Raw genomic sequence first — 24,562 nt, forward strand, 5'->3', positions numbered from 1 at the left:
TTGCTTATCGTTGCCATTGCACTGGTTTTTATCAACACCGCTAGCACTGTAGCGCTGTTGTGAGTTACTCGTCGACTAAGCAGTTCAACTAGGCTCCGTAGAACCATGCTGCGCTCTCCACTGGATACCTCCAATCCCGTTCCCTGTTGCCGTTAGCAGCCAATATTGTGACGCATAGTAGACAATATGTGGGACGTCGAATGCTGTAACCATCATTGGCCTTTCGGGACCTTGCACTCTAGTGGTTCCTTGTTAGGTACTTCGGACATGCTTTCACCTTTGGCCCGAAAAGCCAATTATTTTGCCCTTTAGAACGTTAGAAAAATCACTCTGTTTATCCATTACGTCAACGACTGCATTGTTTTCCACATTTCCCTGACACGCTTCGTGTACTCTCCGCTACTGCCGTCTGTGAGTGGTTATTGCACGTTGACTCTGAACATAGACAATGGGCACATTAATATGGCCGGACCGTACATTACATGTTAAGGCATACATCATGACTGGTAGTTGTCACCTTCCAGAGCTCCATTCAGCGTAGGTTGTCGCCAGTGATATAACTGCGGTTCGGCAACCTGAGTGCGTGCCTTGGACACCGTTTCTGTGGCAGCGCAATTCTGTGACACCCGAAAAAATTTGAGTAAGGAGGGCGAAATAGGAGATGGAAGAAGAAGAAATTTGTAGGACTGTAGCATACTATAATAGGAAAGGGGTGGACATGTATATAATTTGATCAGAGATTCCGGACACACCGACGAAATCCGTAATTGTCCACTAGACGCTACGTGAGACGGACCCGCCATTATAAAAGCAGAAGAGGAATGCTACGTATATGTTGTCAGAAGGGAAGCAGTAATAGTAGAATATGTCGGTCAGGAGAGATCATTGACTCTGGACGTAGAATAGTCATTGGATGTCACTTAAGTATCCATCAGGGACATCTCACTCCTTCCAAAGCTGTCAAAGCCCACTGGTGGTGACGTGATTATGTAGTGGAAAAACGAAGCAATAACAACAGCCAAACGAAGACCAGGAAGGCCTCACGTACTGACGGGCGGGCACTATGGATCATTATGAAGGGTGGTAGTAAAAAAAATTGCACGAAACCACTTGAAGGAATCAGTCGTGAAGACTACTAGCAATCCAGCAAGCTCACTGACCGTCTGTACGAAGAACGGGCTACAATAGTCGAGCAGCTTCTCCAAGAGCCAAAGATTTCCGTTGTCAGCATTGGAGGTGGCGTAAAGAGTGACGTCACTTGTCAGTGGATGATTGAAAACGAGTGATATTGGAATGGTGAATCACGCTACACCGGCTGCCATTTCCACGGGAGGGTTTGGATTTCGCGAATGCTTGGAGAAACTTACCTGCCATTATGTGTAGTACCAACAGTGAAGTATGGAAAATGTGGTGCTACTGTGTGGGGGTATTTGTCGTGCTGAGGGAGTGGTCCCTTTAAAAAGCTCAAGAAAACGCTTAATGTGAAAACATGTGAACACAGTTTTCAACATCGTCTGCTGCGTACAGTAAGGTACAGTTCGGAGATGATGATAATTTGTATCAGCACGACAGTGCACCTTGCCATAAAAACAGCGCCTATAAGGCAATGATTTGTGGACAATAACATTCCAGAAATGAACTGCACTTCCCCGCTTACCGACTTGAACCCGTCGGAGCACCTTTGGGATCAGTTAGTAAGTCGACTTCGCCCCAGACCTTAGCGTCCGACTTCACTATCATCTCTGCTTTCGGCTCATGAGGAAGGATGGGCTGCCATTCCTTCACATACAATCAGACTCCTCATTGAAAGTGTCTCCAGCAGAGTTGAGGCCACCCTAAAGAAAAAGGCGACGTAACCCATATTAATGTCGATTAACAGGTGTTCTGATACTTTTGATCAGTGTATGAAAGGCACTCATAGCCAATTCGGATTGGGTTGTGCTGAGCAACATTTCCGTAAGACCTGCCTGCACCTGGTTTGTAGACGTTTGTGTCCTGCTTACGACTGCTAAATGGGGCCTCTCTCCATATGCGAAGTCACGCTACGCATTGAACGTGTAAGGAATATGTTTTGAGTTATTGTTTTGTTTTTAAGGGCTTTGCATTGATCGGTAATGGAACAAGGAAGAAAGAATCGCATTATTGTTGCAATCAGTGTTGCACTGGACTGTCTGGAGGTTGTAGTGTCACAAAGGTATTTGTGTCACACATCCTTGCAACAGCCGACCATATGTGCTCGTATATAGTCAGCACTGTACAACTTTTAGAATTTGTTGAAATATGTGTTCGCTACGTATGTGCAGAGATTATGTATTTCATTTTCATGTAGCGGGTATCAATGGGAGTGTGCTGTAGAGTGCTGACCACCTCCTACAACGCATCCAAGGCCCATCGCTTCTCAGAGATACGCTCGAGTTTTGCCCTGTAACTTCGGATCAGTGTTGCAGCACCAGAGTAACAATTAACATAATTAGTCTATGTATTTCCTTGGTCTGTTTAACGGATTCGGAAGTTATTCTAGTTGAGAGTAAGTCTTCTTAACATGTATGTGAGCGGCAATGCAATTAATAGCAGTTTAGTGTTCAATGTAAGTATACTCATGCTCATAAATCAAGGATAATTGCAGAATGTGGTGCCACACAACGTGCCACTACACAAAACTGGCGCTAATAGCAAAGGCACATAGGGAACACACACGACACAAATCTGTAAATCCACGGTATTGGTGATAAGCTGAGAAAACCGTCGCAAAACACATGTGCTACAAAACGCCACTGTTTCCTGCGCATGTATCCCGACATCAATATGGGATATGATCACCATACACACGTACACAGGCTACACAACGGGTTGGCATACTCTGGATCAGGTGGTCGAGTATAACCTCCCATTCTTGCACCGGTGCCTGTCGAAGCTCTTGAAGCGTCATAGGGGTTTGAAGAAGTGCAGCGATACGTCGACCGAGAGCATGCCAGACGTGCTCGATGGGGTTCAGGTCTGGAGAACAGGCAGGCCACTCCATTCGCCTGATACTTCTGTTTCAAGGTACTTCTCCACGATGGCAGCTCGGTGGGACCATGCGTTATCATCCATCAGGAGGAAGGTGGGACCCACTGCACCCCTGAAACGGCGGCCATATTGGTGCAAAATGACGTACCGATATACCTGACAGTTCCTCTGTCAAAGACATGCAGGGGTGTAAGTGTACCAATCATAATCCCACGCTACACGATCAAACCACGACCTCCATACAGGTCCCTTTCAAGGACATTAAGGGGTCGGTATCTGGTTCCTGGTTCACGCCAGATGAAAACCGGCGAGAATCACTGTTCAGGCTACACGTGGACTCGTCCCTGAACATAACCTGGGACCACTGTTCCAATGATCATGTACTGTGTTCGTGACACCAGGCTTTACGGGCTCTCCTGTGACCAGGGGTCAGTGGAATGCACCTTGTAGGTCTCTGGGCGAATAAACCATGTCTTTTCAGTCGTCTGTAGAGTGTGTGTCTGGAGACAACTGTACCAGTGGCTGCGGTAAGGTCCCGAGCAATTCTACCTGCAGTATTCCGTGGCCGTCTGTGGGCACTCATGGTGAGATATTGGTCTTCTTGTGGTGTTGTACACTTTGGACGTCCCGTACAGTAGCGCCTGGACACGTTTCCTGTCTGCTGGAATCGTTGCCATAATCTTGAGATCACACTTTGTGGCACACGGAAGGCCCTTGCTACGATCTGCTGTGTTTGATCAGCCTCCAGTGACCCTAGTATTCTACCCGTCATAACTTCATCAATATGTGCTCTTTGAGCCATTTGCAATACACATTCACTATTAGCGCCTCTAAAAAACGTCTTCGCACTTACTCGCTGCACCGTACTCTGACATGCACCAACACACCTCTGCGTAAGTGGACTGCTGCCAGCGCCACCGTGTGACGACCGCAGGTCAAATGCATCGCATGGTCATACCCCGAAGTGATTTAAACCCGCAAACCGCCCACCAAAGCGTTGTTTCACCATGTATCAGCATTATCCTTAATTTATGAGATGAGCATGAGTGTATTTTCCATCTAATGATACATTTTACATCTGCAAAGCGAAAAGGTCAGAAGAAGTACATACAAGATATTTTAAACAGAGGGTGCTGCTTTATTGAAGAGTCTGAATATAAGTGAAGCGCTTTATTTACTGTTTTCTGGACCTGCATATGCAATCTCTTTGTCGCTCAGCGGCGGATAACTGAATTAACTGACGGCTGTTTCAGTAAAAACAACTTATTACTGTCATCTCTGCTATTCTTCTAACGTTTTTCTCCCTCGTGTTGGAGGTAAGAGAATCTGCAACATTATTTTTGAAACTGTTCCTTCGATTCCGTGATCTACGTATTGACAAGAAACAAGCTCAGTCGGAAACACAGATTTATACATACAACGTTCGTCTAAAAAATTCTGAAATGTCTGGGCTATAATTACGGTGTCAGCTTAAACTAATAATTGCGAACAATAGGTGTGCATTCAACCAGTCAGTTGTGAAAAGGCGATGTTAAGTAATGAACTTGCGGCCGTAGAGTGTCGACGTTTTTGTGCCATGAATCGCAAAGCTGCACCATCCCTAAATCAACTGCTCAAGACATTCCTCAGAATGTTATATTTTAAGGAGAGAATTTTGTCCCGCACATCTTGTGTCCCGAACAAAAGCAACAAGTGGACGCCTGACGCAACTTCATTGAAAGGCAAATCACGTATATTTCTTTTCTACGAAAAAAATCATTACTGGTGACGAGACTTGGTGTTATCAATACGAACCCTCAACGTTTTGACTACATAACCGACATTCAAGCGAACGTGAAGCACAAGTTGAACAACATCCCAAAAAAGGGGTATTCTGACAGTTTTATTTGCTTGTATGAACGTTCCGTGAGTTGTGCTGAAGTGGGGAGAAGAATACGTAGAACATCTGAAGCATTAAAACCACCATATTAAATTTTTTCAGTATTTTTATTAATCCAGTTTCGAAACTTTTTGTACTGACGGTGCTGTTATTGAAATGTGTATCTTTTACTTCATCCTAAACTCGTGTTGACGTCAATAAAGAAATATACATGCTAAGCAGTGATGAGTATGAAACTAAAAATAGTTAACTGTCAACAGGGGAGGAAGGCGGGGACGAATACTTAGCGTTTCCAATGGCCGCCAGTTGCCCTAGTTACCCCGCTCGTCGTTCCTGCAGTGTGTAGGCCGTTTATGTGAACAAAAAACTAAATATCCATTAGTTACTCATATAGAAATATCCTGTTAAGGCTTATTTAGCATTCGAATCGATATGTCCATAAAGTTTCGGGATAAATTGTCGTAGTAAAGTATTGTACTGTGTAGAATAGTCCTTCAGCAGCTACACGCAGCTGGAAAATGCCTCGTACGCCCTGATCTACTAACACACACTTTGCAACCAGTAGAGCAGCCTACATAGCGTCAGCGAAAGACGCGTGTATACATTTCACATGCGTCAGCTGGTCGATCTCGCTGAATAATGAACAGCACATCGATCTACTCACGGCCCAACACGCAACAGCTCACTTAACAATCGACCAGCAGAGTTCTGACATTTCACGGAACACGAACGATTCTTCGAATTGCATGCTCGAACATAAAAATGGCAGAGCTTTCTCGCAACTTGAGAGTTGTGTAAAGATGTCTGTGAAGCAGAAACTGATTTTCCCGGTTGTAACCGACGCTGGCAGGAAAGAGAGAAAGACAAATGCTCCAGTTTGTTTTCCTCGGAATAGGTCCGCGGTTCAACTGAAGAAGGCAAATTAAAACTTTGCCGTATAACTCTTTCGAGTACAGCTGTTGTAATTCGTTGGCAAACTACAGTATCAGAATTTGAATGGGCTGACACTGAGTAACAATCTTAATTTGTAATCTACTTACATGGAAAATATTGCCGAAATTTCAAGAATGACTTTCATGGACTTCAAGAAACGTTTTCACAGAAAACATTACCCTTACAAGAAGAAGTATATCACTTCGAACGTCCGAACCTGAATAAAAATTATGGTGAAAACGGATAAGTTTCTGTTCTATCATTCATAGAGGTAAAAGTCTATTTGAATGTTAACGAATTTAAAAGGCAACTGACGAATAAGTCGCTTAAGAAACAATAACGTGTAACGGACAATTATGCACAGCAGATTCACATGACGTATTATTTGGTGAAAGGATAAAAAACTGATTGAAACTATATACACTATCTGATGAAAAATATCGGCACACCTAGAAGTTGGGATTAATATGTTGTGTATCCACCATTCGGCTTTATGACGGCATGAACTCTGATGGGGATGCTTTTAAGAAACCTTCAACAGCCAAAATCATATTCAGTGCTATTTATTCCTGATGGCAGGTTTCAACAGTTGAGAGTGTCATCTTCAGGTCTCCAAGAAAATTTTAATATGTTCTGTTCCATTATGATTGTATCACACATGCCATGTTGAATTTGTAATGAAAGTGTGAAGCAAATTCCTCATAGGTTTGTTAAAAAACACGTTTGTCACAAATAAAGACAATGTGATTTCAGTGAGATGTCTGAATGTTTGTGGAGAGGTCAGCAGTAATGGACGCTGGGGTCTAGAGCGAAGTCGACGTTCTAAGTCAGCTCTCATAAGTTCAGTTGGGATCATGTCGGGTCTCTGCGCTGGCCAGTCTATTTCAGGAAAGTTACTGTTCACAGACCACTGCCCCCTCACAGACGCTGATTTATGACAGGGCACGTTGCCATGCTAATACATTCACCGTCTCCAAACTGTGCCTCTACTGTATGCGGTTCACAATGCAGTCCACAATGCAGTAAATGTGTCCATATCTATACCGTTTTAATGTTTTCTTAAGCGCAATAAGTCGAACACGCCCTAACAGCGACACACATGCCAATACTGTAACAGCAGCTTCTTCGAACTTCACAGTTAACATTATATATACTGTGTGAAAAAAGTATCCGGAAACGTGGCTGAAAATGACTTACAAGTTCGTGGCTACCTCCATCGGTAATGCTGGAATTCAATACGGTGTTGGCCCACCCTTAGCCTAGATGATAGTTTCCACTCTCACAGATATACGTTGAGTCAGGTCCTGGAAGGTTTCTTTGGGAGTGCTGCACTGAGGAGAGGTATTGACGTCGGTCGGCGAGGCCTGGAACGAAGTCGGCGTTCCAAAACTTCCCAAAGTTGTTCTATAGGATTCAGGTCAGGACTCTGTGTAGGCCAGTCCATTACAGGGATGTTATTGTCGTGTAACCACTCCGCTACAGGCCGTGCATTATGAATAGGTGCTCGATCGTGTTGAAAAATGCAATCACCATCCCCGAATTGCTCTTCAACAGTGGGAAGCAAGAAGGTGCTTAAAACATCAGTGTAGCCCTGTGCTGTGATAGTGCCACGTACAACAACAAGGGGTGCAAGCCCGCTCCATGAAACACACGACCACACCATGACGCCACCGCCTCCGAATTTTACTGTTGGCACTACACACGCTGGCAGATAACGTTCACCAGGCATTCGCCATACCCAAACCCTGTCATCGGATCGCCACATTGTGTACCGTGATTCGTCACTCCACACAACGTTTTTCTACTGTTCAATCGTTCAACGTTTACGCTCCTTACACCAAGCGAGGCGTCTTTTGGCATTTACCGGCGTGATGTGTGGCTTATTAGCAGCCGCTCGACCACAAAATCCAAGTTTTCTCACCTCCTGCCTAACTGTCAAAGTACTTGCAGTGAATCCTGATGAAGTTTGGAATTCCTGTGTGATGTTCTGGATAGATGTCTGCCTATTACACATTACGACCCTCTTCAACTGTCGGCGGTCTCTGTCAGTCAACAGAAGAGGTTGGCCTGTACGCTTTTGTGCTGTACGTGTCCCTTCACGTTTCCACTTCACTATCACATCGGAAAAGTGGACTTAGGGACGTTTAGGAGTGTGGAAAACTCACGTACAGGCGTATGACACAAGTGACACCCAATCACCTGAGCACGTTCTAAGTCCTTGAGTTCCGCGGAACGCCACATTCTGCTCTCTCACGATGTCTAATGACTACTTAGTTCGCTGTATTCTGTTGTGTTTTTACTTTGCAGTTACATCAACAACAGTCGACATAGGTGACATCCAATGACTAGTCCACATTCGAAGTTACTGAGCCTGACAGATCGTTTCCGCTGTTACTGCTTTTCTGCTGCCAACGAAATATTCCCTGCTTCCTTATTAGTAGTTTTGCCTCTCTTGACATCTGCTGGTCCATTCCGCATTACATAGGGGCGTCCACGTAAATTTGATGAGATTGTCTATGAACTGTATACGTTGCACTTACAGTATGAAGTTTTCCAAAATAGAGATGGTTGTGTTTGCGACTGCTCTTTTCCTATACGTCATCGATATGCTAACTTTTGAAGTTTAATGAACTGATAAATCCCAGGGGAATGAAACAATAATCACACCTGACGAGGATAACATGGGACTTGCTTCAACATTTTCCGCGCATCTACATTGTGGCAGTCCAATATTGAAACCACAATAATCATATTAATTATCTTTCCACGAACTGCTCCATTTTCCTACTTTTTAATCGTTTCATTGACTCTCAATATTTACACTTCAATTTCGAATCATTAAAGAATGTACTTGGTGGTTATAATTAAATTGAAGGTGTTTTAGTGCTGCAGTGCCGGCTGCATACATAGTAAGACGCTGAAACATCGTAGGTATAGCTTTTGCAGGATACGGTGGCAGATGGGCAGTGACCAGTTTTCGTCACAAGCTACGTCTCACCACCATGCAGGTAAACTTCAAATGGGGCCTGCTTCTGTGTCTGCAGCTCGGAGCGTTGAGATGCAAAGTACTTCCGGTTACCTTACCAGATTGCATGTGAAAGGGATTTCGCAAATCACTACAGGCATACATTTTCAGTAAAACTCTGTGTTTCTTCCTTTACTTGTCGCTAGTTATAAATAAAAGTTATAAAGGAATTCGCCGGCGGAGCAGAAAAACCGTTATTTTAAACTTCAGTTTTTCATACAGACAAACTTGTAAACAGGTAATTTCTGAGGAGAACTCAAATTTCAGCTCTGTAAATTTGTCTAGGAAGAGAGCGTAATTTCATTCAGTACCGAAATTCCAGTAATTTTTGTCGAAAATTTGCGTCCTCTGACAATAATCAGTCTAGGGGTCGATACTGACCGCGCAGACTAAATTTTTTGACACTTGGCGCTTTGGCTGATGAGTGCGAACCTAAATGGGAAATGGTTTAAATGGCTCTGAGCACTATGGGACTTAACTTCTGAGGTCATCAGTCCCCTAAAACTTAGAACTACTTAAACCTAAATAACCTAAGGACATCACACACATCCATGCCCGAGGCAGGATTCGAACCTGCGACCGTAGCGGTCGCTCGGCTCCAGACTGTAGCGCCTAGAACCGCACGGCCACTCCGGCAGGCAAATGGGAAATGCCTATAGGGTCGCTCTCATCGGAATGCCGCCGAGTATTAATTTAGTTTGCGCAGAAAGTAATTATTTTTTCATTGCCAAGCGTCTTACGTTGCAATCACTTTTATCACTTGACAGCGGGATAGCATTAAGAACCAGTGTATTTGCAAAATAGGCATTGTATTTACCAGATCTATGGTAATTTTAAACTATGGTGAAAATCAGGTAGCAAAAGTTAGCTGTGGAAACGAAAGAATGTAATATTGTCGCTTTGGAATCTGGAGCGGAAGAAGCCACGTCACAAGAAAGGCAGTCGACTTATTAGGTCGAGGTACTTGTAAAAAGTTGGAAGGTATGTCATTAATCATGACAAAATTGTCGCAAAATCTGGAGACAATAGCTCAAAATCGGGAGACAATGGCACATAAACAGGATACTATCACATTCAAAACTTACGAACTCGCAGGGAACCAAGACACTTCAGCGCTTGATTTATCGAAAGTGGTAGAGAAACTAGCAAACGAAATTACCGAAATTCAGCTGATGCAGTCTTATTTGACCGCAGCCCTGCAGAATATCCACGAAGATGGATAATATGACAACAGAAGAGCAAACACCACTGCAGGAGCAAATTGAACAACAAGGGAAACAATAAGGCTTGGATAACCGCAAAGAATACAGCAATAGACCAAGCCATAGAAAAGAAAGTTCATACTGTGGTTCCTAAAATTACGAACGGCGCCATAGTGGAACATGACCTTGCGGAGAGTCAAACGGAGTTTGAGTTGTATAACGCTACGCAAAGACTAGACCAAAACTCTTCATGGTGGCAGGATGCTGTCCATGAACAAATAGATAATGTGAAAAGACAACTGGCCAGAATGGGAGATATCGTGCAAGATAATCACCCTACAGGACAAGGATCAGAGAATGGGCGCATTCCTGAGCCTGTGTTAAATCTGCCGTAGCAAGGACAACAGGAACTATCCGTGGCACTGATGCGTGAATCACAGTCTGCTACCATAGCAGCTACACTGTTAAATACAATCATGTTAGAGGATATTTGACATGCCACAGGTAGTTTAAAATTTTCGCATCAGATGAAAGAACAACACACTCTGTTGTGTTCATCTATTCTTTTCAAGCTGCAATGCCTAAATCGTAGACAGATGCTCAGAAAATTAGGCTGGTAAGTGGTTACATCTTGGGCAATGTCGCGTTAGGGGCTACAAAGCTGCAGAATCCCCTGAAACGTACGAAGAGAATTTGAGAAGGCTTTTCTCGCAAAGTACTGGTCTGCTGGAGTCCAGGAACAACTTCGTAAAGAAGGTTTTTAATGCAGAACTGTTCCATGCATGACAAGGAAATCTCAGGTAATAATTTGCGAAGTATATTAGCAAAATGAGATATTGGGAGAAATCAATGACACACCGGGATATGCCACAGATTTTAAAACCCAGACTACTTGTGCATATAAGAGCAAAACTCGTTACATTGTCAGAACCTAACTTGGAGCAATTCCTGTCTGTATTAGATTCCACTGACCTGATTCATCAGGATGCAAAGGCAACGTCTCAAGTTTAATAGACATAGTCACAGCCAGAATTCAGGATAAAACCAGTGTACGAGTCATATCCTGCTAGAGAATGGCTTACGAGGCCAACAGAATGGTAGCGACAACAATAATTATAATAATTGCAACAGTCTCATGAACAAGTGCAAACAAAGGCGCCACAATGACAGGTTAATCTTGAATATAGTAATGTTCATAATGATCATCGGTGGCAGACACACAGCAAAATATTCCAGTTAATCCGAACCAGAATGGCACAGTTCAGATTAGTCACGTGACAGAACTGCTAGCCGTCTGTCTAGACTGAAGATGGAAAATGACCAAAGACGACATTAAGCTCCAACGTGGCAGTCGAAGGGTAGAACATGGACAGCGATCAATGTATCCAATTGATCAAATACGATTATGGTAATGATATGATGAATAAATTGCATTCTCATGGTGAGAACTGCGATAACTGATGTGTAATAGAATCACAGTCAGCACTAAAAGTGTAAGCAGGCGGTATCCTAACTACAGTAATTCTGGGGCTGTGTTCAATAAGCCTGGTACAGAAAAATGTGTATGTACCTTGCCAGTTAGTAATCGTAAAATGCTTGAAGCGATACACAACGTAAAATGGCAAGTCTGTATACCAATGACACTAAAAATGTAGCCATACGATACATGTTTCAAGAGATCGAATCTTTAATTGTGAATAAAAACACAGAAAAATAGGCTAGTCATAGAATTTCTTCATTAAAGGGACGTAACAACTGAACTAGAGGCAATGTCACATGACTATTACAGAAGGTACAGTACAGCTGAATTTGTTAAAATCTGAAGTAGGGCACCGTAAATACTCGTATTATCAGAGCTTGCAAGTTAAAATGATAAGCAACAAGTCCACTTATTTAGGTGATCAGTTGCTGGCGTTCACTACCGCGACCGACGTGCAGGAAAACATAGAATAAAGAATAGGGCAGTCTACATCCTTAGGTCATGAGCACTGCACAAGCTTAGGAAGTATTTTTCTATAGTATGCCAAAGTGTTTGAAGGAATGTCACGGGCTATCAGACGCTATGTATGCCACCTCAATGGTGTACCACATGACACATAGTGCCATACTTCCTATTCCATCCATTGGGTGAAACGATTGGCTGTCACTCAGGAAATAAGGAAAATGCTGGAATGGTAAATTATAGAACCATCTATGATTCTGTATTGTAACGGGCTATTAGCTGTCGATAAGTCTGATGATAGTGTATGACGTGTTGTAGACATCATTGACATTAACAGGATTATCATACACATAAGGACTTGAGCTTAGAATGAGGAAGAGCAAATTCAAAAGTTTCGTGGAGTAAGACACCTGACTAATACTGATTTTGTGCCTCACATTGGCAGATCACCTTAGACAAGGGGCGAGGAATCACGCAAGTATGTTACATTTCTCTACACTTGCGTAGTACTCAGTTGAGAGTTTCACAATTCGAACTCAATTTTGTAGCATTTGAGAGATGGGGATACATAAATGATGGCCTGCATCTGACTGGAAGGGGCAAGGTAATATTAGCTGAGCATCTTGCAGAAAGTATAAGGGGGCAAGGAGGGCTACATCCAAACAAGACAAAATCCCTGTGATTGCTGGAGTCAAAGGGGCCCGTTTTTAGGTTAAAATGTCAGACAGACAGTAGTGAATTAAATCAGAGCAGGGCAGTATCGTAATATATGTAATAGTTTCCAGAAAAATTAAATTAAATTAAGGAGTTGAAGAATGAGATAGATGAACTTCTGCTACTTCTAGAATATGTGAAAAATTCTGAAGTGGTATATGTTCTGTGCCTCTCTGGACACCACGTAACCAATGGATCTAGAAGTTAAATATCAGGGATTACAGACTAGTATCACTTTCGTGTGGAGTCCGTGCAAAAATGGGGAATTGCAATATATTTAAAAGTTGGACATAAAGTCAAAAATACTGAAACGAATAGTTTTTGTGTGTATAAGAACTTAGCAGCATGTGTTTGTGAGTTTTTACTGCAGTCTCAGATCTTCTCAAGGAAACATTCAGCTACTTACCAGAAATCTAGATGCATTATTGAGTAACCTGTGAGAGAAGAAGAAACAGAACATATAAGATACGGACAGGAGAAATGAACTAGAATAATTTTTTTGAGTCTGAATCAAATTTGAGAAGTCAATTTACCAACACACGTGCAGCAAGATAATAGGACACTGATTAATAACATTTTTATAGATAGTGCTCAGGACAGTGTCAATGGACTATCTGATCATAATGCACAATCATTGGAAATAAACAACACAGTACCTTGTATCCCTGGGGGAGGGGGGGTTCATATAAAGCAACGAAGCTTACTGGGGGCAACAGGATACAACGTTTTAAGAGAATGGTAACGGATGTGGTATGAGTTGAGTCATATGCAGAAGAGATGATAAAGACAAATTAAATTTGTTTTATAATCAATTTGTTTCAACATTAGAAAATTGATTGCCTGAAAGTTATCCACAACATCCATTTACAAAACTAAGCCGTGGATACTCAAGGGAATTAAAATCTCATGTACGAGGAAGAGGGAAATTTAAAGGCCAGAATAAGTCAAGATCCGACATTATTTGCATACTCAAGAAATAGTGTAATACACTCCTGGAAATTGAAATAAGAACATCGTGAATTCATTGTCCCAGGAAGGGGAAACTATATTGACACATTCCTAGGGTCAGATACATCACATGATCACACTGACAGAACCACAGGCACATAGACACAGGCAACAGAGCATGCACAATGTCGGCACTAGTACAGTGTATATCCACCTTTCGCAGCAATGCAGACTGATATTCTCCCATGGAGACGATCGTAGAGATGCTGGATGTAGTCCTGTGGAACGGCTTGCCATGCCATTTCCACCTGGCGCCTCAGTTGGACCAGCGTTCGTGCTGGACGTGCAGACCGCGTGAGACGACGCTTCATCCAGTCCCAAACATGCTCAATGGGGGACAGATCCGGAGATCTTGCTGGCCAGGGTAGTTGACTTACACCTTCTAGAGCACGTTGGGTGGCACGGGATACATGCGGACGTGCATTGTCCTGTTGGAACAGCAAGTTCCCTTGCCGGTCTAGGAATGGTAGAACGATGGGTTCGATGACGGTTTGGATGTACCGTGCACTATTCAGTGTCCCCTCGACGATCACCAGTGGTGTACGGCCAGTGTAGGAGATCGCTCCCCACACCATGATGCCGGGTGTTGGCCCTGTGTGCCTCGGTCGTATGCAGTCCTGATTGTGGCGCTCACCTGCACGGCGCCAAACACGCATACGACCATCATTGGCACCAAGGCAGAAGCGACTCTCATCGCTGAAGACGACACGTCTCCATTCGTCCCTCCATTCACGCCTGTCGCGACACCACTGGAGGCGGGCTGCACGATGTTGGGGCGTGAGCGGAAGACGGCCTAACGGTGTGCGGGACCGTAGCCCAGCTTCATGGAGACGGTTGCGAATGGTCCTCGCCGATACCCCAGGAGCAACAGTGTCCCTAATTTGCTGGGAAGTGGCGGTGCGGTCCCCTACGGCACTGCGTAGGATCCTACGGTCTTGGCGTGCATCCGTGCGTCGCTGCGGTCCGGTCCCAGGTCGACGGGCACGTGCACCTTCCGCCGACCACTGGCGACAACATCGATGTACTGTGGAGACCTCACGCCCCACGTGTTGAGCAATTCGGCGGTACGTCCACCCGGCCTCCCGCATGCCCACTATACGCCCTCGCTCGAAGTCTGTCAACTGCACATACGGTTCACGTCCAATCTGTCGCGGCATGCTACCAGTGTTAAAGACTGCGATGGAGCTCCGTATGCCACGGCAAACTGGCTGACACTGACGGCGGCGGTGCACAAATGCTGCGCAGCTAGCGCCATTCGACGGCCAACACCGCGGTTCCTGGTGTGTCCGCTGTGCCGTGCGTGTGATCATTGCTTGTACAGCCCTCTCGCAGTGTCCGGAGCAAGTATGGTGGGTCTGACACACCGGTGTCAATGTGTTCTTTTTTCCATTTCCAGGAGTGTATTTTAAAGAAATTGATTAAAAGTGCAAATATATGTATACCCTGACAGGAATTAATGATTATGATAATGAGAGGAAAATAGTAAGGAGTCAAACAAATAGCACATCTTACATTGAATTCCTGAAACAATTTCGGTTAAATCGATATGTCGTACGACATACACTATATGATCAAAAGTATCCCGAAACCCCCAAAATCGTACGTTTTTCATATTAGGTGCATTGTGCTGCCACCTACTGCCAGGTACTCCATATCAGCGACCTCAGTAGTCATTAGACATCGTGAGACAGCAGAATGGGGCGCTTCGCAGTGTTCACGGACTCCGAACGTGCTCAGTTGATTGCGTGTCACTTGTGTCATACGTCTGTACGCGAGATTTCCACACTCTTAAACGTCCCTAGGTCCACTGTTTCCCATGTGATAGTGAAGTGGAAACGTGCAGGGACACGTACAGCACAAAAGCGTCCAGGCTGATCTCGTCTGTTGACTGACAGAGACCGCCGTTTTAACAAAATGTCAGTTTGGTTTCCTGAAGGGTTTTTCGACGGAAAATGCTATATATACTTTCACTAACGAAATATTAAATGCTCTGACTAGCCTGAAGTCACCCGTTGGGATTTTTTGTGATCTGTCAAAGGCTTTTGATTGTGTAAATCTAGCCGAGCGATCTAAGGCGCTGCAGTCATGGACTGTGCGGCTGCTCCCAGTGGAGGTTCGAGTCCTCCCTCGGGCATGGCTGTGTGTGTATGTCCTTAGGATAATTTAGGTTAAGTAGTGTGTAAGCTTAGGGACTGATGACCTTAGCAGTTAAGTCCCATAAGATTTCACACACATTTTTGTGTAAATCATGGAATATTTCTAGATAAGCTCAAGTACTGTGGTATGAATGGGACAGTGCTCAAATGGTTTAAATCATACCTAACTGGAAGAGTGCAGAAATTTGAAATAATCAGTTCACGTAATATGCAAAAAACTGGTGATTTATCAAACTGGGGAACAATCAAGAATGGGGTGTCGCAAGGTTCGGTCTTGGGTCCTCTGCTGTTCTTAATATATATTAATGACTTGCCATTCTATATTCACGAAGATGCAAAGCTGGTACTTTCTGCCGATGATACAAGTATAGCTATCACACCCAACAGACAAGAATTAACTGGTGAAATTGTAAATGATGCTTTTCAGAAAATCATTAAATGGTTCTCTGCAAATGGGCTCTCATTAAATTTTGACAAAACACAGTATATACAGCTCCACAAAGTAAATGGAGTGACACCATTAATAAATATAGAATTCGATCAGAAATTGACAGCTAAGGTAGAATATTCAAAATTTCTAGGCGTATGCACTGATGAGCGGTTGAACTGGAAAAAACACACTGAGGATCTGCTGAAATGTTTGAGTTCAGCTACTTATGCTATTTGGGTCATTGCAAATTTTGGCGATATACATCTCAGTAAGTTAGCTTACCACGCCTATTTTCATTCTCTGCTTTCGTATGGCATCATATTCTGGGGTAACTCATCACTGAGTAAAAGAGTGTTCATTACACAAAAGCGTGCAATCAGAATAATTACTGGAGCTCATCTAAGATCATCCTGCAGACACTTATTTAAAGAGCTAGAGATTTCACTGTAGCCTCACAACATATATATTCACTTATGAAATTTGTTATTAACAATCCGAACGAATTCAAAAGTAATAGCAGTGTACGTGGCTACAACACTAGGAGAAAGGATGATCTTCACTACTCAAGGTTAAATCTAACTTTGGCTCAGAAAGGGGTAAATTATGCTGCCATAAAAGTCTTTGGTCACTTACCTAACAGCATCAAAAGTCTGACAGATAGCCATATAGCATTTAAAAGAAAATTAAAAGAATGTTTAATGGCAACTCCTTCTACTCGTTAGATGAATTTTTGGATATAGTAAGTGGGTAATTTCCCCAACACCCACAAAAAAATTAAAAATATTAAGTGTCACGTAATTTCTTGTATAGACACCTTTTATTAACCTGACACGTTCCACATCATGACGAAGTGTCGTATTCATGTTCTATGGAACAAGTACTAATCTAATCTAATCTAATCTAATCTAATCTAATCACTTGAAGAGGGTCGTAATGTGTGAAAGGCAGACATCTATCCCGACCATTACACAGGAATTCCAAATTGCATCAGGATCCACTGCAAGTACTATGACAGTTAGGCGGGAGGTAAGAAAACTTACATTTCATGGTCGAGCGGCTGCTCATAAGCCACACATCACGCCGGCCAATGCCAAATGACGCCTCGCTTGATGTAAGGACCGTAAACACTGGACGATTGAACAGTGGAAAAACGCTGTGTGGAGTGACGAATCACGATACACAACGCGGCGATCCGATGACAGGGTGTGGGTATGGCGAATGCCCAGTGAACATCATCTGCCAGTGTGTGTAGTGCCAAAAGTAACATTCGGAGGAGGAGGTGTTACGGTGTGGTCGTGTTTTTCATGGATGGGGCCTGTACCCCTTGTTTTGCATGGCACTATCAGAGCACAGGCGTACATTGATGTTTTTAACACCTTCTTGCTTCCCACTGTTGAAAAGCAATTCGGGATGGCGATTGTATCTTTCAACACGATCGAGCAACTGTTCATAACGCACGACTTGTGGCGGAGTGGTTACACGACGATAACATCCCTGTAATGGACTGGCCTGCACAGCGTCCTGATCTGAATCACACAGAACACGTTTCGGATATTTTGGAAGGCCGACTTCGTGCCAGGACTCACCGATCGACATTGATACCTCTCCTCAGTGGAGCACTCCGTGAAGAATGGGCTGCCATTCCCCAAGAAACCTTCCAGCACCTGATCGAATGTATACCTGCGAGAGTGGAAGCTGTCATTAAGGTAGTCCAACACCATATTGAATTCCAGCATTACCGATAGAGGGCGCAACGAACTTTTAAGTCATTCTCAGCCAGGAGTCAGTATACTTTAGATCATATAGTGTAGTTACATGAAAATGTACGAATTATTGATAGACAAAGTGAATAAACAAGCCAGCCTTTCGTGAATATAAACCACTAACACCAGTAATTGGACAAAAGTAATATCCCAAACCCAAGCTATGAGAGGCAGTTCTGAGGGAAGGAGAATTTTACAATATGAGATTTTCACTCTGCAGCGGAGTGTGCGCTGATATGAAACTTCCTGGCAGATTAAAACTGTGTGCCCGACCGAGACTCGAACTCGGGACCTTTGCCTTTCACGGGCAAGTGCTCTACCAACTGAGCTACCGAAGCACGACTGACGCCCGGTACTCACAGCTTTACTTCTGCCAGTATCTCGTCTCCTACCTTCCAAACTTTACAGAAGCTTCTGTAAAGTTTGGAAGGTAGGAGACGAGATACTGGCAGAAGTAAAGCTGTGAGTACCGGGCGTGAGTCGTGCTTCGGTAGCTCAGTTGGTAGAGCACTTGCCCGCGAAAGGCAAAGGTCCCGAGTTCGAGTCTCGGTCGGGCACATAGTTTTAATCTGCCAGGAAGTTTCAATTTTACAATAGCAAGGCCCATCCCAATGTTAGGCTGAAACTCACACAGTAGGACAATGAGACGCCGGAGTCATTGCGCAGGTCGTCGGTAAACGCCGCCCTTGTCCCTGCTTTTAAAAACGACACTTCGGAAAGCCTTGCTACAGGAACATGGCTGGAGAGGGCAGATAAATGTCCGGAGAAACCCAACTCAAAACACTGGTGCCTCACTGTAGCCACCTGTGTTAAAACTCGCATGAAAGAAAAAGCCTTTTATCTCAGTAGTACGTAGCAAAAGTTGAACTCTGCCCTAAGAAAGAAGCAACGCCTGTGATAGGCTTCAAAAACCTTTGTGGGTGGAGTTATAACAAGTATGAACGCTCTGATTGGCCAGAAAGAAAACGGGTGACCACCAACTGTGATAAACGGAAATGTAGACAGAGAAATTCACTCTTCTCTTGAGAAAATCGTCGAATGTTTGACCAAGGCTACTCGCGCTATGCTGAGACGATTGCGAATGCCATTATGTGAACACTTGTCCACAGGCTCGTCTTAACTCGTAAGGAGTTAAATTGCAATGTCCCTTACAAGGGAACCTCCCCATCACACCCCTCTCAGATTTAGTTATAAGTTGGCACAGTGGATAGGCCTTGAAAAACTGAACACATATCAATCGAGAAAACAGGAAGAAGTTGTGTGGAACTACGAAAAAAATGAGCAAAATACACAAACTGAGTAGTCCATGTGCAAGATATGCAACATCAAGAATAGTATGAGCGCAGGAGTGCCGTGGTCCCGTGGTTAGCGTGAGCAGCTGCGGAACGAGAGGTCCTTGGTTCAAGTCTTTCCTCGAGTGAAAAGTTTACTCCTTTATTTTCGCAAAGTTATGATCTGTCCGTTCGTTCACTGACGTCTCTGTTCACTGTAATAAGTTTAGTGTCTGTGTTTTGCAACCTCTATATTTGCTGGATTCATATTGCCCACGGAATACATCTCACGTATTTAATGCACTCTCGTCCAAAGTAACGAACAGTCAACTGCCAGCCAGGGAGCCTCGTTAGCAGGAATACTCTCTCTTCCGTGCGCTGTAGTCGACTGACGTCGTGTGTTTCGATGTTTGTTTAGGTGTAGCGTCCCCATACTACGGCGCAGTTACCTCGAATTTGACGGACGGACAGACAGACAGATAATAATTGTCTGAAAATAAAAAATTAAACTTTTCACTCGAGGGAAGACTTGAAGCAAGGACCTCTCGATCCGCAGCTGCTCACGCTAACCACGGGACCACGGAGCTCTTGTGCTCACGTTGTCCTTGATGTTGCCTGTCTTCCGCATGGACTACACAATTTGTATATTTTGCTAATTTTTTCATAGCTCCACACAACTTCTTCCTGTTTTCTCGATTGATCTGTGTTCAGTTATTCAAGGCCTATCCACTGTGCCAACTTATAACTAAATCTGAGGGGGCTGCGATGGGGAGGTTCCCTTGTTAGTTCGGAGAATCGCACCGAGCACTGACGGTTAACACTTGTGATTTGAGGGCAACGACGTACGCGCTATTCCAGTCAAATGGCGTATATAATGCCAATTAAATTAGCTAGGGAACAACTGGAGTCTCAGATTCACTGAAGACGTAGATAATGTATCAGACTGGGGTTCAACAGTCGAGAGAGATTTAGAACACGTTCTCAGGTTCACAGGTCGCGCTGACAGCCGCCGCCGACGAAAGGTAAACAGGAGCTCTCGTGCTACGTCGGCAAGTGATATTGAGTTGACACTCAGAACTGCGGTCGTCTCCGTCTCTCCTGTTGTTTTGTACGTTCAACCATGACCTGCAGTTAAACATATTCACGATTGTCAGGCTCAATTGAAGGAGAAATGCGAGGTACCCGATTTAACGAAAAGAACTGATCAGCCACTGTAGAATGCTTTATACCCTGTCGTTATTGAATTGTTTTAACTGTGTACTTCTTCTTGATTGCTCTTTACCGACCCCCATCCAATTTTGGGTATTGTCATTACGCTTTTTAACGTAATTGATATCTCTGGCCCCAACTGTATTTAATTTGTTTGTTTGTTATCGACCGCCGGACATGGTCATCCACCATCTTACTCTTAAAGAACCTTAGTTTGCTTCACAGTTGTGAACACCCCGTATCAATATTTTACCATCATGTACGTATTATAATATGTCATGAAGTCATATTTCGAGAAAAAATACACCTTAATAACGAAAGTCTAACATTTTCATTTTTTGCTAACATACAGTTACGCCTGAAACCTTACACTAATTTCTGTTAGCGATACCGTTTCCTTTACAGGGAGTGTGGTGGAACTGACATTGAGGTCATTGTCTGATTACATTACTGTCCATACTGCTGCACTCTTCTGCATGTGTGAGATGGTATCTTCCTACCTTGCAGGCCGCAGGTTCAACACAAATTCTTATAACACTCACAGAGCGTCCTAGCGCAACTATGGAAGGATGGTAGATCAGAACCAGTTTCATACATGTTACAAACCTGTACGGGATATTGTCAAATGGGAGACAGGAGAGCCAGTCAGTGTACAAGATACCATAACAACTAAACTAAATAACAATTATGTGACTGATAATTAACAAGCTTCATGTACTTTTAACAATCACCTTCTAAATGTGATAGCAAAAATAGGATTAAATTGTTCAACTGAACAAGCAAGAAAATATATTAAAAATGATATTCCACAAAACTTTAAGGAACAAGAAGTAGCATCTACATTCACTGAAATTAACTGAATCATAAATCTCATGTAGTGTTGAGAGAATTTCAAATTCTCCAACTTAATAAACGGTGTCTTGAGTGGTATACGTAATGCATCGTTGGCACAGGGATTTTTTTCAGACAGGTCAAAATTATTAATTGTTAATCTTCTCCATAAGAAAGTTGAAAAGAAAGACGTAAATAATTGTCATCCAGTTTCCTTATTGACATCTTTTTCCAAAATATTCGAAAAATTAATGTGCTCAAGAGTAGTCTGACAAGTAGAAACAATTTACTTAGCAAATATAAGTTTGGATTCCCTTGAGAATGCTATTTATACATTCACTCGATAAGTAGTGGAAGCCTTAAGTAATAAAATGTCACCAGATGGTATTTTTTGTGATCTTTCCAAGGTGTTTGATCGTGTAGATCGTGTTACTCTCTTGTAAAAATCTACATTTTGTGGAACTGATAGCTTTACACCCAGTTACTTTGAATAATACCTAAACGGAATGTAAAAAGTAGTGCTGAATAATTCAGTCTGTGCTGGGGAGAAATCACAAAGCGAGTATCCCACAGAGTTCAGTTTTGTGTCCACTCTTATCCCTCAGATTTGTAAATGAACTTCCAGTAACATTCAACAAAGAGAATTGGTACTTTTTGTAGATGATACTAGTATTACAGTAAATCTTAATTAGAGAGAAAACAACAGAAGAGATTCTAAATTAGGTTTTCAGAAGAAAAATATTAAGTGCTTCTCAGAAAATGGACTCTATCTAAATTTTGAAAAAAAAAACACATTTTATTCAGTTTTGTACAACAAGTAGAGTCATACTAACAACTGTTGTACTACATGAGCAGAAGTCAGTAAATAGGGTAGAATGGTTCAAATTTTTGGGTGAACATATTCATGATAAAACTTGAACTGGAAGAAGAATATTAGTGAGCATCACGGACGATTAAGTTCACCATTTTTGCTCCTCGTATAATTGCTAACTTCAGAAGCATCGAATTAACTTCCTGACATATTTTCAATATTTCTACTCAATAATGTCTTATAGAAAATTTTCTGAGTAACTCTCCACTTAGGAAGAAAATATAGGTTGCAAAAAAGCGAGTAATAAGAATAGTCTGTGGTGTGCAACCAAGATGTCATGTAGGTACCTCTTGAAGGAGATAGGCACTTTAACTGCACTGTCAATATACATATTTTCGCTAGTGAAATTTGTCATAAATAATCCATCACAATATGCAAAGAACTGTAAGGGCCTACAACACTAGATTGAAAATGATCTTTATTACCCATTATTATAGCTGTCAGTGTATCAAATGGTTCAAATGGCTCTGAGCACTATGGGACTTAACATCTATGGTCATCAGTCCCCTAGAACTTAGAACTACTTAAACCTAACCAGTCTAAGGACATCACACATATCCATGCCCGAGGCAGGATTCGAACCTGCGACCGTAGCAGTCGCGCGGTTCTGGACTGAGCGTGTAGAACCGCTAGACCACCGCGGCCGGCGTCAGTGTATCAAAAAGAAATTCCATATGCAGCAACAACTGTCGTTGATTATTTTCCTGGTAACATAAAATGTTCACTGGCAGCAAGACAAATTTTAAATCTGACTTAGATTTTTTCTTCTTGGTTGCTCTGGATGTGTCAAAGGAATTTTATCTAGCTATCACACATTGTTGGGTGGATTTTGTGCATGTCTTATTCAAATACAACATGATAATAAAACACCAACTGTTCAAGCCAAAGCCTTTGCCAGGCACTTACTATTCAAGTGCAAAACAGCATTTTCGACAGCAGAGCTAAAAGCCCTAGCGGCCTAGCAGTTGTTTGGGCATTCAAAAAATTTCATTCTTGTTTTGCGAGCTTCAGCCACTAAGGCTTTTATTGAGTTGTAGGTTACTGCATGAGTGACCTGTCATGTGATACTTCATAGTACTTGAGTATATTTTGGAAATTATATGATAACATGGTGATGAATTCATTATCCCACTTACCTGAAAGAAGAAACACAATGTTATGAGAAAAAAATCTGAATTTGGGGTCCTGTTAGTGCAAGATAAGCATTACAGGAAATACTACACTGATATGTACAAAAAAATGATCAGCATACAGGATAAGGATCTACATTGGAGCAATGTTAAACAACAGCTAGCCACTAATCCTCCTACAAAATTTATGAATCACTATGAGATTCGTGAGGGAGTACTGTTTCTCGCTAGGACCCTGTGTCTGACAGCTGGTGTGTGTATATTCCCGTCATGTATGAGAAGAAATTAATGCTGTACACACATCAAGCTTGGTGACATTTCAGTGTTATTAAGTATGTGAGTGAGATAGGTCCCTATTGTTATTTCCCCAAAAGGTGGAGGAAAGCGCTAAGAATTATCAGACATGTTTAGTATTCCAGAAGGCGAAACCTCCTAATATATGCTGCAAGGAAGAGCTAAAGAGTATTTTAATCAATGAAATCTTACAAATCATTACAACAGATGTTTGTGGCCCTCTTCCTCATCCTTAATCTTGAGCAAAATACATTCCAGCAGTGAATGACTTTTTTCAAAGCATATCAAACTTTACACTCTGAGAACTGCCACAAGCACTGCCATAACAAACAGAATGGTAAACAATTACATCCTCAAGGTTGACAAGCCTACAGGAATACTGTCTCATTACACACAGAACTTCACTAATGTTAGCTGGAGAAGTTTCTTGAGTGAATGAGGTAAATCAAATACAATATTAATCTCCAGGTTCCATCCAGAGGCAAACCCATTTGCAAGAACAATTAGAGAGCTAAACAGATTCATTAGAACATATTGTTTCAATAAGAAGTCCAGGAGATTATCTATTTACATATGTTTGAATAAGCTGTTAATGATTTACCTCACAGATCTACTGGATGCACACCTAGTGAATTAGTGTTTCAAAGGGTAGAAAGAGACTGACAGATAAATCCTTTTACCAAGTAAATCCAGAGATAACATCGATTAGGAAGAGAAAAATGAGAAAAGCTACTGTAACATTAACTGAAACAACTGCTCAGAGGAAGAAGCTCTTTGATAAAGGCTGTGAAAGTTACAAAGCTATGAGCTAGGAGAGAAGGTATCACTAAGCAACTATCATAGTTCCTCTCTTATACATACTAAAAATACAAATTATCAAACACTATATAATGGT

General features: G+C 42.6%; 1 protein-coding gene and 1 non-coding gene across 2 annotated transcripts in view; both read right to left on the reverse strand.

Annotated features, from left to right (window-relative positions):
- The window catches only part of LOC126176483 (uncharacterized), a 235,350-nt gene that overhangs the window by 204,255 nt on the left and 6,533 nt on the right, over window positions 1–24,562 (reverse strand). The window lies entirely within an intron of this gene.
- Trnas-uga (transfer RNA serine (anticodon UGA)) lies at window positions 18,326–18,400 on the reverse strand. The gene has a single exon. It is a non-coding gene; the product is annotated as a tRNA-Ser (tRNA).

This window comes from Schistocerca cancellata, chromosome 3, assembly GCF_023864275.1.
Source record: "Schistocerca cancellata isolate TAMUIC-IGC-003103 chromosome 3, iqSchCanc2.1, whole genome shotgun sequence".
Taxonomy (NCBI): Eukaryota; Metazoa; Arthropoda; class Insecta; order Orthoptera; family Acrididae; genus Schistocerca; species Schistocerca cancellata.